We start from the raw sequence: 13,979 nt of genomic DNA, 5'->3' as shown, positions 1-13,979 counted from the left end.
GTAACTGTTCATCTAACTCGCCGAGTTTGAAGAACATCTCGTCGAGTACCAGGCAATCTTCATAGGACTCGCCGAGTTGTTCATCCAACTCGCTGAGTATAAGGCCATCTTCAAAGAACTCGCCGAGTCCCTTGACCCATTTCACATATAGACCAAATCTGAGACATGCAACGCTTCAATACCATAGATCTATGTTCCTAGGGCATGCTTATCACGTAAAGTTGCAAACTTTACGTGCATGCATGGCCCTACAAGCTCCAAAAGGAAAATACAAGCTCTTTATGAGGTCATACACCCAATGAGGACCTCAATCACTTCAACAACATAAACTTTAGGCTTCTAATACGTCCACAAGGTCTAGGTTTGAAGTCCTTTCGGATCATTAAGCACAAACACATGGAGTTTGGTGTTTTAGGGCTTGAAACCACCAATTAGGGACAAAAATGGTAATTAATGAACTAGTGATCAAGGTAGGAACTTTTCTACCTGAAAGGAAGCTTCTCACAGTGTAGATTTCAGATCTACTCCCCTCCTTGCACTCTTCAACTTCTTCCTTCTTCTTCTAAGCTCCAAAATTCCTTTACCAAGAAAAAATCACTCACAAGAACAATATGGGGCTAGGGTTTCGCTCTACAGCTCTCTGGAAGTGTTAGGGACAAAGGAGGCCGAGTTAGAGGGGTTAAATAGGGTGCAAACACTCGGGTTAGGGTTTTTACCCAAACAGGGCCTACTCGCCGAGTCGGGGAACTGACTCGCCGAGTCCGAGGCTCAGACCCCGCGACTCATCCCATTCCTACTCGGCGAGTCGGTCCTTCAACTTGCCGAGTCCAAGGTAAAAATGCATGAATTTAGAATTATTAATTACAAGAAATACGTACTGGGAACCAGGTGCTACAAATCTCCCCTACTTATTTTGGACTTCATCCTCGAAGTCTGCTGCTCGATCCTGAAACAACTGGGGTAGTGCTCCATCATCTCTTCCACCAGCTCCTAAGTCCACTCTGATCCTTTCCGGTGCTGCCATTGCACCTTTATGAGTTCTACCCTCTTGTTCCTCAGATCCTTCGACTTCCTGTCGAGGATTGCCACAGGTCGCTTGATGTAATTCAGGCTGTCATCGACCTGAATATCCTCCAAAGGCACCACTGCCGAGTTATCCACCAAACACTTCCGCAACTGAGAGACGTGGAAAGTGCAATGGATCTGGCTGAGTTCGGCTGGCAGATCCAACCTATATGCCACCTTGCCCACCCGAGCTACAACCCTGAATGGATCGATGTACCTTGGGCCTAACTTGCCTCGTTTTCTGAATCAGATGACGCCTTTCTATGGCGACACCTTCAAAAGAACCATATCCTCGACTTGGAATTCTAAGTCTGAACGACGCTTGTCGGCATAACTTTTCTGCCGACTCTGTGCAGTCTGAAGCCTGCTCCAAACTTGCTGAATCTTCTTGGTCATCTTGAGCACCACTTCGGTGCTCCCCATGACCCTTTGGCCAACCTCACCCCAACATATCAAGGTCCGACACCTCCTCCCTTACAACATTTTAAGGGAGGTCGATTAATACTCGCGTGGTAGCTGTTGTTGTACGAGAACTCAGCTAGAGGAATATAGGTGTCCCAGCTACCATCGAAGTCTAGCACGCATGCCCGCAACATATCCTCAAGAGTCTGGATGGTCCGCTCACTCTGACCATCTGTCTACGGGTGAAAGGCGGTGCTAAAATGCAGACGAGTGCCCAACTCATCATGAAGTTTCTTCCAAAACCTGGAAGTAAAACGTACATCCCTATCCGAAATCACGAATACTGGCACCCCGTGCCGCGCCACTATCTTCCGGATGTAGATGTCGGCCAACTTTTCGGCCGATATGCTCTCCTGAATTGGAATAAAATGGGTGCTCTTGGTCAATCGATCCACGATGATCCATATCGAATCCACTCCTCGCGCGGTCTTGGGAAGTTTTGTGGTAAATTCCATCGTAATATCTTCCCATTTCCACAACGGGATTTCCAATGGCTGCATCTTGTCGTGCGGTCTCTGATGCTCGGCCTTGACCTTCCTGCAGGTCAAACATCGTTCAATGTACCAAGCCACATCCCACTTCATGCAGGGACACCAATAGTCTAGACGAAGATCCTTATACATCTTCGTCGCCCCGGGATGAATAGAGAACCGGGATTTGTGCGCCTCCTCCATCAGAACCTGACACACGCCACCATGATAAAGGACCCACACCCTACGGTGAAGAGTCAATAACCCTCGGCTATCATGGTCGAAGGAGGAAACCTGTCCCACAACCCGCTCACTCTTCCGATGTTGCTCCTTCATAGCCTCCTGCTGAGCCTCCAGAATCCGCTCCAACAGCGAAGTCACTACTGTCATCCGTAGACAGATATCTCGGATCGCACTGCCTTACGACTAAGCGTGTCGGCCACCACATTGGCCTTCCCTGGGTGATAAATAATCTCGCAATCGTAATCCTTTACCACATCCAACCACTGAAGCTGCCTCATGTTTAGATTCGGCTGATCCATGAGGTACCTCAAACTCTTATGGTATGTGTAAATGGTACAACGAACCCAATTGAGGTAATGATGCCAAATCTTGAGGGCGAACAAAACAACCTCCAACTCCAAGTCATGCGTCGGGTAATTTGCCTCGTGAGGCTTCAACTGCCTCGACGCGTAGGCGATGATATTGTGACAACCCGATATTTCAACTCTTTGTAATGGCCTAATAGGTCAAGTATTGTAAACATTTTTGAGTTAATAAAATTAACTTTGATAATAAAATGTCCAAAAAGTTTCTATTTAAATTCTTCTATGTTTAAATATCATTAAACCATGATCGTACGTAACAGACAGCTAAAAACTCGAATCCGACTTCGTATATTGAAGTTATGATTTTTCCAAGTTCATCTTAGCAACAGACAGCTAAAAACTCGAATCGAAAATCGAGCGACATTTGGCTGGGATGACCTAAACGAGAATCGATGGTCTCGACAATGGTATTTCAACGGTAAAAAGTCTGGCAAAAACCGGCGTCAGATAAAGAAGTTATGAATTTTTAAAGAAATTCCTTAATCACGTCATTTTAATAAATAAATAATAAAAATAATTTCGGAATTGGCCAACGGAATCTAAACGAAAGTTGTAGATCGTAGTCTCACCTTCGCGGGGATATAAAGAACGTCGAAAACGGAGTTCGTATGAAGGAGATATGAATTTTTGAAGTTTGATAAATAATTTATATATATTTTTTATTAAAAATTCGGTATTATCCGAAGAGGAGTCAGCCTAGGGCCGAGGTACGTGCCGCGTACCTTCGTACGCCCCGCGTACTCGAGGCCACGGCCTTGGATCGTCCACGTCGCCCTATGCAAAGCTACCCGACCCGCCGTCCCATCCGACCCGCCCCATCTGAAATACGTAAGCAGTGACGTCCCGTACGCGCCACGTACGGCAGTACGCCCCGCGTACGAGGGCCTTCCAGCCCCCTATAAAAGGGGTGCGAGGGGTTCCGGAAAAATTGCTCATTCAATCTCCTTTTTCTTGCGTTTTACCTCGTTTTCCGTGCTCGCACTACCCCGAAGCCCTGGTCATTTTTGCTCAAGTCCCGAGGGTCGATTTTACTCCCGAGATTCCCAAGAATCCCGAGAAAAATCCGTTTCCCGAGATGAAACTCTGCCCGGTTTTCGATCTCGCTATCTTCAAACTTCCAAGTGAGTTCATACCCCTTTATTCAACCTTTGAAATGCTTTTAAGTGTTTTAAATACTTTATGGGGGGGGGGGGGGATACAAGTTAAACACTTATAGTTATTGCTTCGATCACATGTGATTGCATTAATCACATGTGATTAATAACTAGAAAACCAATGATTTTATCACTGTTCAAACTGTTTTCCTTCAAAATGTTTTACAAACTCTTTTACTTATCAAATGCTTTTACTTAAACTTTGTTTTACTACTTATAAATTGCATGCCCATATAGGTATAGATGTATAAATAATGTTTAAAGGGCTTAGGAAAGCCACCTATCCTATTTCCTTTTCCTCGATTTGGATGTGGTCTGGTGGAATTTCGGGTGACCATCCGAGGGTCGTTTCAATATTAGTTATATATCATATATACATGTATAGACATAAAAGTACTTCCATATTCATACTTATCAGCACATCATTAGTAAGTTACCATCGGGGTAACACAGGATCATACTACTACAACTTCTAGATCAACGAGTCAGTTCATTCAGGAGTCAATACTTATTACTAAGAGAACATATACAACGATACTAGAACAAGTAACATTATATTGCATATACACGAATACATTAACAATTGTGATCCACTGTATGGGAGCATGTCTTAATTGTCATGACCCGAGTTGTAGCCAGAGTCTCTTGGAGGGAGAGCGTGAGTTTGCGTATAGCTACAGCGGGACCGACAGGTCTGCGGGTGCCAAACGTCATACCTTATTTTTCGACTATACGTTGTCGATGTTACCAGTTGATAGTATGGTGCAATTTATCACATGATACCTTAATATAAATCCGGTTTAAGGTAGTTAGTACAACAGTAATTCCAATAAAACAAAACTACAGTACTACAATAATTTACCCATTACATTTTGGTGATAACCTCACTTAAACTTTAATGTACAAACTATATTTTGTTAAAAGATAGTTACACTTGGGAAATTACACACTTTTACATCAAACGAGCATACAAAACAGTTAAGCCTTGGTAGAGGGCTACTTTAACAGAAAATATAGGTTTTTCTGAGAGATTCAAACTTTTACAAACACTTACATACATTTACAACTCATACTTGCGACAGGTTCAAACGTTTTGATAACAAACATCGACACTAAAACACTTATGAATTCACCAGCTTAATGCTGATAAACTCTTTCAAAATAACTTGTATTCTCAGGTCATCAGTAGATAGGTACCGATGCTAGCTTTTGAGAAGATGGAGCGCATTCAAGACTCATCCTATTATTTTGATTTACATTATATTTTTGGTGTCTAAAACTGTACAGAACACGCTTGTATTAAAATTTTATATTTAATGCAATGGATGATGTTGTTTGCTTATTTACATTTACTGTGTTGTGATACTTTACATAACGTCCTCCGCCCCAGAACGTTTCCGCCATTCTTGGTTTTGGGGTGTGACAGATATGCCCCCTCTGCATCAATACCGCGCCCAAACCTGAGATGGACGCATCGCAGTACAAAACAAAATCCTTTATGCCCTCATGCAGATCTAAGATTGGCGCCTCAATCAATCTATGTCTCAGTGTCTTGAATGATGCCTGCTGCTCAGGCCCCTAACGAAAGACCACGACCTTCCTTGTTAGCCTGGTCAATGTTACGACTATCTTGGAGAAGTCCTAGATGAATCTCCGATAATAGCCCGCTAAACCCAGGAAACTATGAATCTGACTCGCCGAGTTTGAAGAACAACTCGTCGAGTACTAGGCAATCTTCATAAGACTCGCCGAGTTGTTCATCCAATTCGCTAAGTCTAAGGCCATCTTCAAAGAACTCGCCGAGTCCCTTGACCCATTTCCCATATAGACCAAATTTGAGACATGCAACTCTTCAAAACCATAGATCTATGTTCCTAGGTTATGCTTATCACGTAAAGTTGCAAACTTTACGTGCATGCATGGCCCTACAAGCTCCAAAAGGCAAATCTAAGCTCTTTATGAGGTCATACACCCAATGGGACCTCAATCACTTCAACCACAGAAACTTTAGGCTTCTAATATGTCCACAAGGTCTAGGTTTGAAGTCCTTTCAGATCATTAAGCACAAACACATGGATTTTGGTGTTTTAGGGCTTGAAAACCACCAATTAGGGACAAAAATGGTATTTAATGAACTAGTGATCAAGGTAGGAGCTTTTCTACCTGAAAGGAAGCTTCTCATAGTGTAGATTTCGGATCTACTCCCCTCCTTGCACTCTTCAACTTCCTCCTTCTTCTTATAAGCTCTAAACTTCCTTCACCAAGCAAAAATCACTCACAAGAACAATATGGGGGCAAGGGTTTCGTTCTACAGCTCTATGGAAGTGTTAAGGACAAAGGAGGCTGAGTTAGAGGGCTTAAATAGGGTGCAAACACTCGGGTTAGGATTTTTTCCCAAACAGGGCATACTTGCCGAGTCGGGGAACCGACTCGCTGAGTCTGAGGCTCAGACCCCGTGACTCATCCCGCTCCTACTCAGCGAGTCGGTCCTTCAACTCGCCGAGTCCAAGGCAAAAATGCATGAATTTAGAATTATTAATTACAAGAAATACGTACTGGGAACCAGGTGATTTAAACAAAATATCTAGAGAAAAGTCTTTTAGCCCAATCTGCATCTGAAAAAACTTTTAACACATGAGAATCTATTGGGGTTATATTGTGTTGTGTCAATTTTGTATTGTATTGTTATAGTCCATTTGTAACAGGTTGGGTCTGTCCACTTGTTTTTTTTGTTTTTTTTATTGTGCTAGGGTTAAAGTATAAATAATGCATGCATGCACTGTGTTTTCCATCGATGATCTTGTAACCATACACTGCCTTTACAATAGCAGATCTTTGTCAAGCTCTTCTAAGGCAGTGCTTTTCAATCATTAAGTACAACTTCGATCTCCATTCTTTGTGTTTGATTTTTCTACCTGTTTTGAATCTATAGATCTTATAGTTTTAATCTTATCAATTGGTATAAGAGAAAGAGACTGTGTAAACTATACACATCTCTTTTATTAAAGAGCTATTAGGTTTTCCGCTTTTATTGGATCTATCATCTACCGTCTTCATCATTTTTAACGATTGTTGATGTTGTATCTTGATCTTGATTCTACCCTAAACTCGATTCCAGTTTTACATATCTGGTTCATTACAGGTTTTATTGAATCGATATCATGCATTCAGAAGATTCTCACACTCTTTCCTTCAACATATCCAACAGTATTGGTTCTACAACAAGAATCTCGATTCTTTTTCCGCATGAATATGAGGTGCGGGTGCTACACTTCAAGGATTACATTCTAGGGATTTAAGATAAAGGTTCCCTGATATGGGAAGCCATGACTATCCATAAGTTTTTTCATACTGCTACAAGAAGGACTATTAAAACTCAAGCCGATTATAATAATCTTCTTCTCCAAGTCAAAGACGTCCCACATGACAAAAAATACAAGTTAATAGGTAATATAATGGCGATGAGGATAATCATATTCGCTTTGTGTCCAGATGCGTTTTGTCTGGTGAGTGACTGTAAGACAACAAAAGAGATATGGGACAGGCTAAAGAACTTTATTCTAGTGATGTTGATCTTGAGCATTCTATTCAGACACCGCTTCTCTCTGAGTTCAGAGGCTTTTTCCAGAAGCCCGAGGAGAAACTGTTGGATTAGGTGTCTAATCCCATAACTATAATTGGTATGTACTTAACCCAAGAGTAGCATGGTCCATTTAGGTTGCATATCACTAGGATAATTTGATAGGATGGACTTTTGAGAAGAGGTTATTTATGATTTGTTAATATATTATAAGTTCTAATATATTAATATGAAATCATATGATTTAATTAGTATTGATCAAGAATTAATTTTGTGATCAAAAGAGACTAATTAAATATATAGGGATTGATTTGTAAATCATTCAGTCTTATGGTGTGGGCCAATGATCCATGATTCTTTAGGTTGGGCTAAACCAATGTTACAACCTATGGATGATCCATGGGAGTTTAAACGCATGGAGCCTAAGGAATATGGAAGGTCATACACATTAGGGTTTACATGGTGTAACCCTAATCTTGCCACACTATATAAGAAGCCCCTTAGCATCCAAAATGGCACACTAGTGATCCTTGGGTTCCATGAGCCGATTTTGGTTGCAAGAATAATCTCTCAAAAGTTATACTTTGTCCAAAGGTGTGTTTTGATTCCATTTGAGGTGCAACACTTAGGGTACTAAGTTCTTAAAGGCCAAACACAACAAGTTCTACAAGGCACAACCAAGAGGTAACTCTACAACTCGATTCTATGTTTATATCATTTTGTATGATAGTTGTAGGCTTAATGCTTTGGAAACAATATTGCATGTATAATTATAGAAAACATAGATCTAAAGCATTTAGGGTTGTATGTGCACCACAGGATGTTGTAGTATACTAAAACCCATCAGTGGTATCAAAGCCATGGGTTGTTTTCGTTTATATTTGATGCAATGAGTTATTTTTCAAAGCTGAAAATTGTTGTCTGACAGCCCTACTTGGTAAGTCCATTATTGTACTCGATGAGTAGGTTTAAGTTTGCCTTGGACCCATCGATCCCAGTACGGGGTTCGACGAGTTACCTGTCCAGACAGCACTTTTTCGAGTTTTTTTGGCCTGTTTTGGATTATAATCATTATTACAAAATGTTTTAGTTCATAAAATCTGATTTTGTTGATATGGTAATGATGATCATCAGACAAATAAAAGATAATTATCAAAGTTTCATGATTTGTATTAGTTTAGGCTAATTTCTTGAAACTTGTTTGATATGAATTATCTTAACTTATGAGTTTCATTAGACCATTGGCAAATTGTTTGATTTTGTTAGTTGGAATTTTTGATCTAATTGGTTTTGGTGAAATCCATAACTTGTCCTCAAGTTATAGAAAATGAAAGGTCTCATTTTTAAATGTCATCTTAAATGGTTTTAAGTCTTCCATAACTTGTCCTCAAGTTATGGAACTTGAAGAGTCTTTTACATAAATGTTTTATGAACTCCATAACTTGTCCTCAAGTTATGGAATGTCTAGAGTCTTTTCATAAAACCTATATTAAACTCATAAGTTATGGAAACCAAAAGTTTTTGAATAGTTCAAAACTTGCCTTCAAGTTTTGGAATTTGTAAATGCAAAGTCTCACTTTGAAACATATAGTTCCAAACCGTAGAATTTTAAAAGTTTAGAAATCAACCCTTATACTATTATAATATTATAATATATATATATATATATATATATATATATATATATGTATATATATGTATATGGTTACTGCCTATAAAATGGCAGTGTAATGGGTGTCCACTCTCACCCACCGCTTCCTTGACTGGTGGAGAGTCGTTAGTCGAACGGGTTGACAGGACATTTAAATTCTCATTAAAAGTATAATGAAATACTAAGTAACTAAACACTTATAAATTCCCAATCTTAGTTACTTAGGAAAATGTGAATTTGGTGCTAACCCATGAAATTGCACTTTGCACCTTGTTAAGTCGTTAGTGGAGTGTATGTGGTTAACCGACACACTAATGTGGGACTGACAGTGCGTGGAAAACGGTAGCTTGGTGTTAATCATAGATTAATGGATCATGTATGATTAACCTACACATTGATTAGGTGGTTGTAACATTGAGTGTACCAAGCTATTTTTCATGGTTATTCACACCTTGTTTGTGATCCTCGGCATCCCAATCACAAACTTTAAGGGCACAATCAAGATTTAAACATGCCATTGAAAAGTTCAATGAATCTTAAAGGATCTAGGAATTTCAATCCATTTAAAACTGAATTATCAATTTCGTTTTTCATGGTGGAAATTGGTAAATCATCATTTACCTACCTTCAAATAGTTTGCAATAGGATTACGGCATCTCTCTGTCGAATTTTAAAATATTGTGTTGTGTCCTAGCCTTAATATTTCATTTGGGTGTTATATTAAGGAATGAAATCAACTAACTTGAATTTCTCCCATGTAGATGTCTAGTTCAGTAAACTATGGTCTTCACAAATCTTTTGGAACAAACTTTCCTATTGAAGATGATATCCCACGTGACGATCAAGGTGAAAGATTAATCCTTTTGTCGTGTATTAGTGGAAATGGAAATCATACTTCACTTCCTCCACCTCCTCCAATTATTTTCCCTAACCTACAAGTTCAAAGACTTGAAAATCCCTATTGGATAGAAAACACAAGGATGGAAATTTTGTGTGTGAATATGTCTTGGATATGAAGTCACACATTGACAGGCTGAGAAAGTTAGGTGTTGTGTTTCCACGGAAGTTGGCTATTGACTGGGTTCTTCAGTCACTTCCTCAGTCATATAATGAGTTTGTTAAACACTACTATGTGACAAATCACGACATGACCCTTATTGATTTTACTTATTTGCTGATTGCTGCTGAATCATCAATGATTTGGCGCAATGGTCAAGCAAATTTGACTGGAAGATCTACCTCTCAAGCTGACATGGGCAATGACATGGATATCCCAGAAATGATTCCTTATCCTAAAGGAAATGATTTGGCCATGATCAAAAGTTTTGATCATATGGGAAAGGCCAAATCTGAGATTGTTCCATATGCCATTCCCAATGAGCCTGTTTGTTTCTATTGCCAAGGAAAGGGACATTGGAATCGAAGCTTCCTTGACTACCTGAGAACTTTAGTCAGATTGTATGGTTCTGCTTTAAGTAAGTACACTATCTAACTCTATTAAGTTCCTAATTGTTGATTCTTAATACATGATGTGTCAAGGTTGCATTTTGATGTTTTGTAGGATCATGCAAAGGGAAGGAAGCTTAAAGGAAGAGTATGTTGAATCTGGTCGTGAAGATGGATTTTAATTGCATGGTTCGATGATCAGATTTTTGAGCTGCTACTGAAGAGTTATGATAAATTGCTTACAAATTTGTAATAACATAGTTTTCATTTGTAATTGCATTGTAAGGAACAATTTTTCCTCATTTTATAAATAAATAAAAATTTGTTTATTTTATTATATATCCTTGCAATGGATTTTGTGAAAATTGATGTTTGTATGTTTCTATGTTAGCAATATGAATTTGATTCTTTCATTTGTGGTAGTGTCAAAATTTACCAAATAAGGAAATATTCTCATCACCCAAGTTTCAGTTGGATAAAAACTTGGAATCATGCAACTTGAAGTGTGTGATGAATGAGAACCTTCATCTTTGGTAAATTAAGACTAATTCCTTGTTCACATGTATGTGTGAGTCAAGTGAAGGACTAGGGAATCGGGTACACTAGGTGTACATTGGTCAGGTCCACCTCAAAGAATGATAAGACTATTCATCATGATTTACTAAAGTTTGATAAATATGGTTATGCTTACAAGTTTAAGTATAATTTTGAACATTGAAAAAGTTTCAATGTATAGTAGAACGAATCAGAAGAATCAAATTAGCCAGAAAGATAAAAGTTTCTCCAATCTGAAAAGATAGGATAGTACTTTAGTATCGTGTTTTATGATCATCTTAATGATTATGGAAAACCATATCACAATTGATCCTCTAAGGATATCTAAGTGTATTTGTATGGCTAAGAAAAGGAATTGTGAATTGTTGGAATGGTTATAAAAAAGGTGAATCATACTTTGTTCCAAATCGTGTAATATACACGTTTAGTTTTCGCGTTTTGTAATGAATAGTATTATGAAATATTATATGAATTTTGAGTATTGAATTTTAACAGATAGTTTTTACTAGAAATGTAGTAAAACTATGTTTAGAATCACTCGGAAAATATTGGAAGTCTTATGAGATTCCAATCAAATGTCAAATATTGAAAGTTCATGAAAATATAAGATTTAAAATAAGTAAAATTTTATTATTGAAATTTGTAAAGAATCTTGTTAGAAACATTTAGGCGAAAACCTCATCGAAATCCGAGTTATAACGAAGAAGTTATAACCAATCGAAGTTCTGCGACAAAATCGACAAACACTATTTAGCATAAAAAGTGAGTTTTCAATAAACTACTTTTTAGCCTTAGTGATCTAAATGAAAGTCGTAGTACTCGTTAAACCGAAGATTTTCACAAAAAGAATATCTAAATCTGACTGTGTAAGAGGAAGTTATGATTTTTCTAAGTTTCAGAATAACAATAGACAGCTAAAAACTCGAAATAAAGATCGAGTGATTTTTAGCCGACACAACCTAAACGAGAATCGAAGGTCTCGTTAATAGTAGTACAACGGTAAAAAGACTGACGAAAACAAACGTCGGATGAAGAAGTTATGAATTTTTAACGGATTTTCCTGTCTCGGTTTAGTAAAAATAATAATATTAAAAATACAGTCAGAATTAGCCGACGAAATCTAAACTAAAGTTGTAGAGCATAATTTCACCCACGCGTGCATGTAAAGAACGTCAAAAACGGAGCCCATATGTGAAAGTTATGGATTTTAGAAGTTTGGGACACAAAAATCGAGAAAAATGCTAAAACCGAGGAATTTCGCATGGCTCAACTTCGGCCACATCGCCTCGCTTCACTGCTGCCGCGTGTCTGAGTCGTGGCGCGTCTAGAGACCTTGTTGATGATGCGTGCCTCACAAGTCGGCCCCGTATCCTCACCTCGCACCAGCCACCTGTCCTCACCTTGCATCCGACGCCTGACACCCTTGCATGCGAGCCACGTGCCCTTCCCCTCGCCTGCGAACAACCACGTGCTTCTCCCCCCCCCCCCCCTTTCGGCCGAAGCTTCGCCTATATAAGGAAGGTGCGAGACCTCCCGGTTTAAGTTTGGAAATTGGACATTTTCACCCCTAAACCCCCTTTTAAGCTATTTTACATCCCCTGAAGCCCTGGGATCATTCCCAACACCCGAAACACGCCCCGAAGTGTCCAAAGAGCCCAAGAAATTTATCTTTTCGGTTTGAAGCTCAACCTTCGCAAGACCCGATTTTCAAGAAAGAAAGCTAATTATAGTAATGAAGTGCTACCCAAATTACTATTTTAACCCCGGTTATTTCACGGTGAGTTCAATATATTGGAACAATTGTATGTTATGTGTTATATGTGCTGTATGCTTTCCTGTGTTATCATGATTTTTATATCATTGACCACGTAGATCATGTCTCATATTATTATGGTATCGGATTTATACCTTTGGCCATGTAGAGCATGTCTCGTATTATTCTGGTATTGGCTTTGTGCCTTTGGCCATGTAGAGCATTACTCGTATAACTTCTGGTATTGGCATAGGGCTATGTAGGGCTGAAAGCCTGTATATTCTAGCAAAGTGATAATCCGAAATTGTATGTCTTCTGTGCCATTTGGGCCGAAGAGTTATTGATGTATATCAAGTATGGAAATTGTTATGTCTCATTGATTGTATATCATTGAATCAAATCATTGATTGATATGAAGAGCTTGTCGCATGATTCACATATGCCGTTATTGTTCTTTGTTCCTCTTTGCTTCTGCCATATTGAAGTATATGTATGGTATAACGTTATATTGTATCTATTGTTGAACTTACTAAGCGTCACCGCTTACCCCTCTCATTGTTTAATAATTGCAGGCAAAAGCAACCATATAGTTATATACTGATAGAAGATTTTGAATAGTTTGAAACTATTGTATTTAGTAATCATGTATGTGTAAAAGTATAGTATCCTGGGTAGTTATGTAATATACAACAATTTGTATTAGTCGGTGTGTATCCAATCGTTTGTTATCACTTTATCAATGTAAAATATTGTTTTTTTTTTAAATTTTTAAAATTTTAATTTTTATGAATATTCATGTAGCATGTTTTGGAGTATCAATTGTCAAATATGAAATTTTGGGTCTTTCGAATCGAGTCTTAGAGTCATACTCCAAGATTGTTCCTTGAGTGACATAATCTTAAGGAAGGTTTAAAACACTCATCAAATGTAGAGTAAAATGTTTCTTACTCTTGTACATTTGAAATTGGTAAGTTGTGATGTATTGGTAAGGATAAAGACCAACTAAGACCAATTGTGTAAAGTGTTAGTCTTGATTAGAATCCACACTAACTCTTGAATATTTGTTTGTCAAGTAATGTTCCTTGAAAAAGTGAATCTTATATGTCAAGAGGTCAGTAGGAGTCTTAAAGATCTTGAAAAGTTTCAAGAACTAATAAAGAGTAAACCTATTGTTAATCACTAGCACAAAACTTGAGGTTTGTAACCTATCATATTGACATATTCTTATTTCTATG

The sequence above is a fragment of the Lactuca saligna genome, chromosome 3, assembly GCF_052625555.1.
Source record: "Lactuca saligna cultivar CGN05327 chromosome 3, ASM5262555v1, whole genome shotgun sequence".
In the NCBI taxonomy this organism is placed as follows: domain Eukaryota; kingdom Viridiplantae; phylum Streptophyta; class Magnoliopsida; order Asterales; family Asteraceae; genus Lactuca; species Lactuca saligna.
This window is presented reverse-complemented; position numbering follows the sequence as displayed.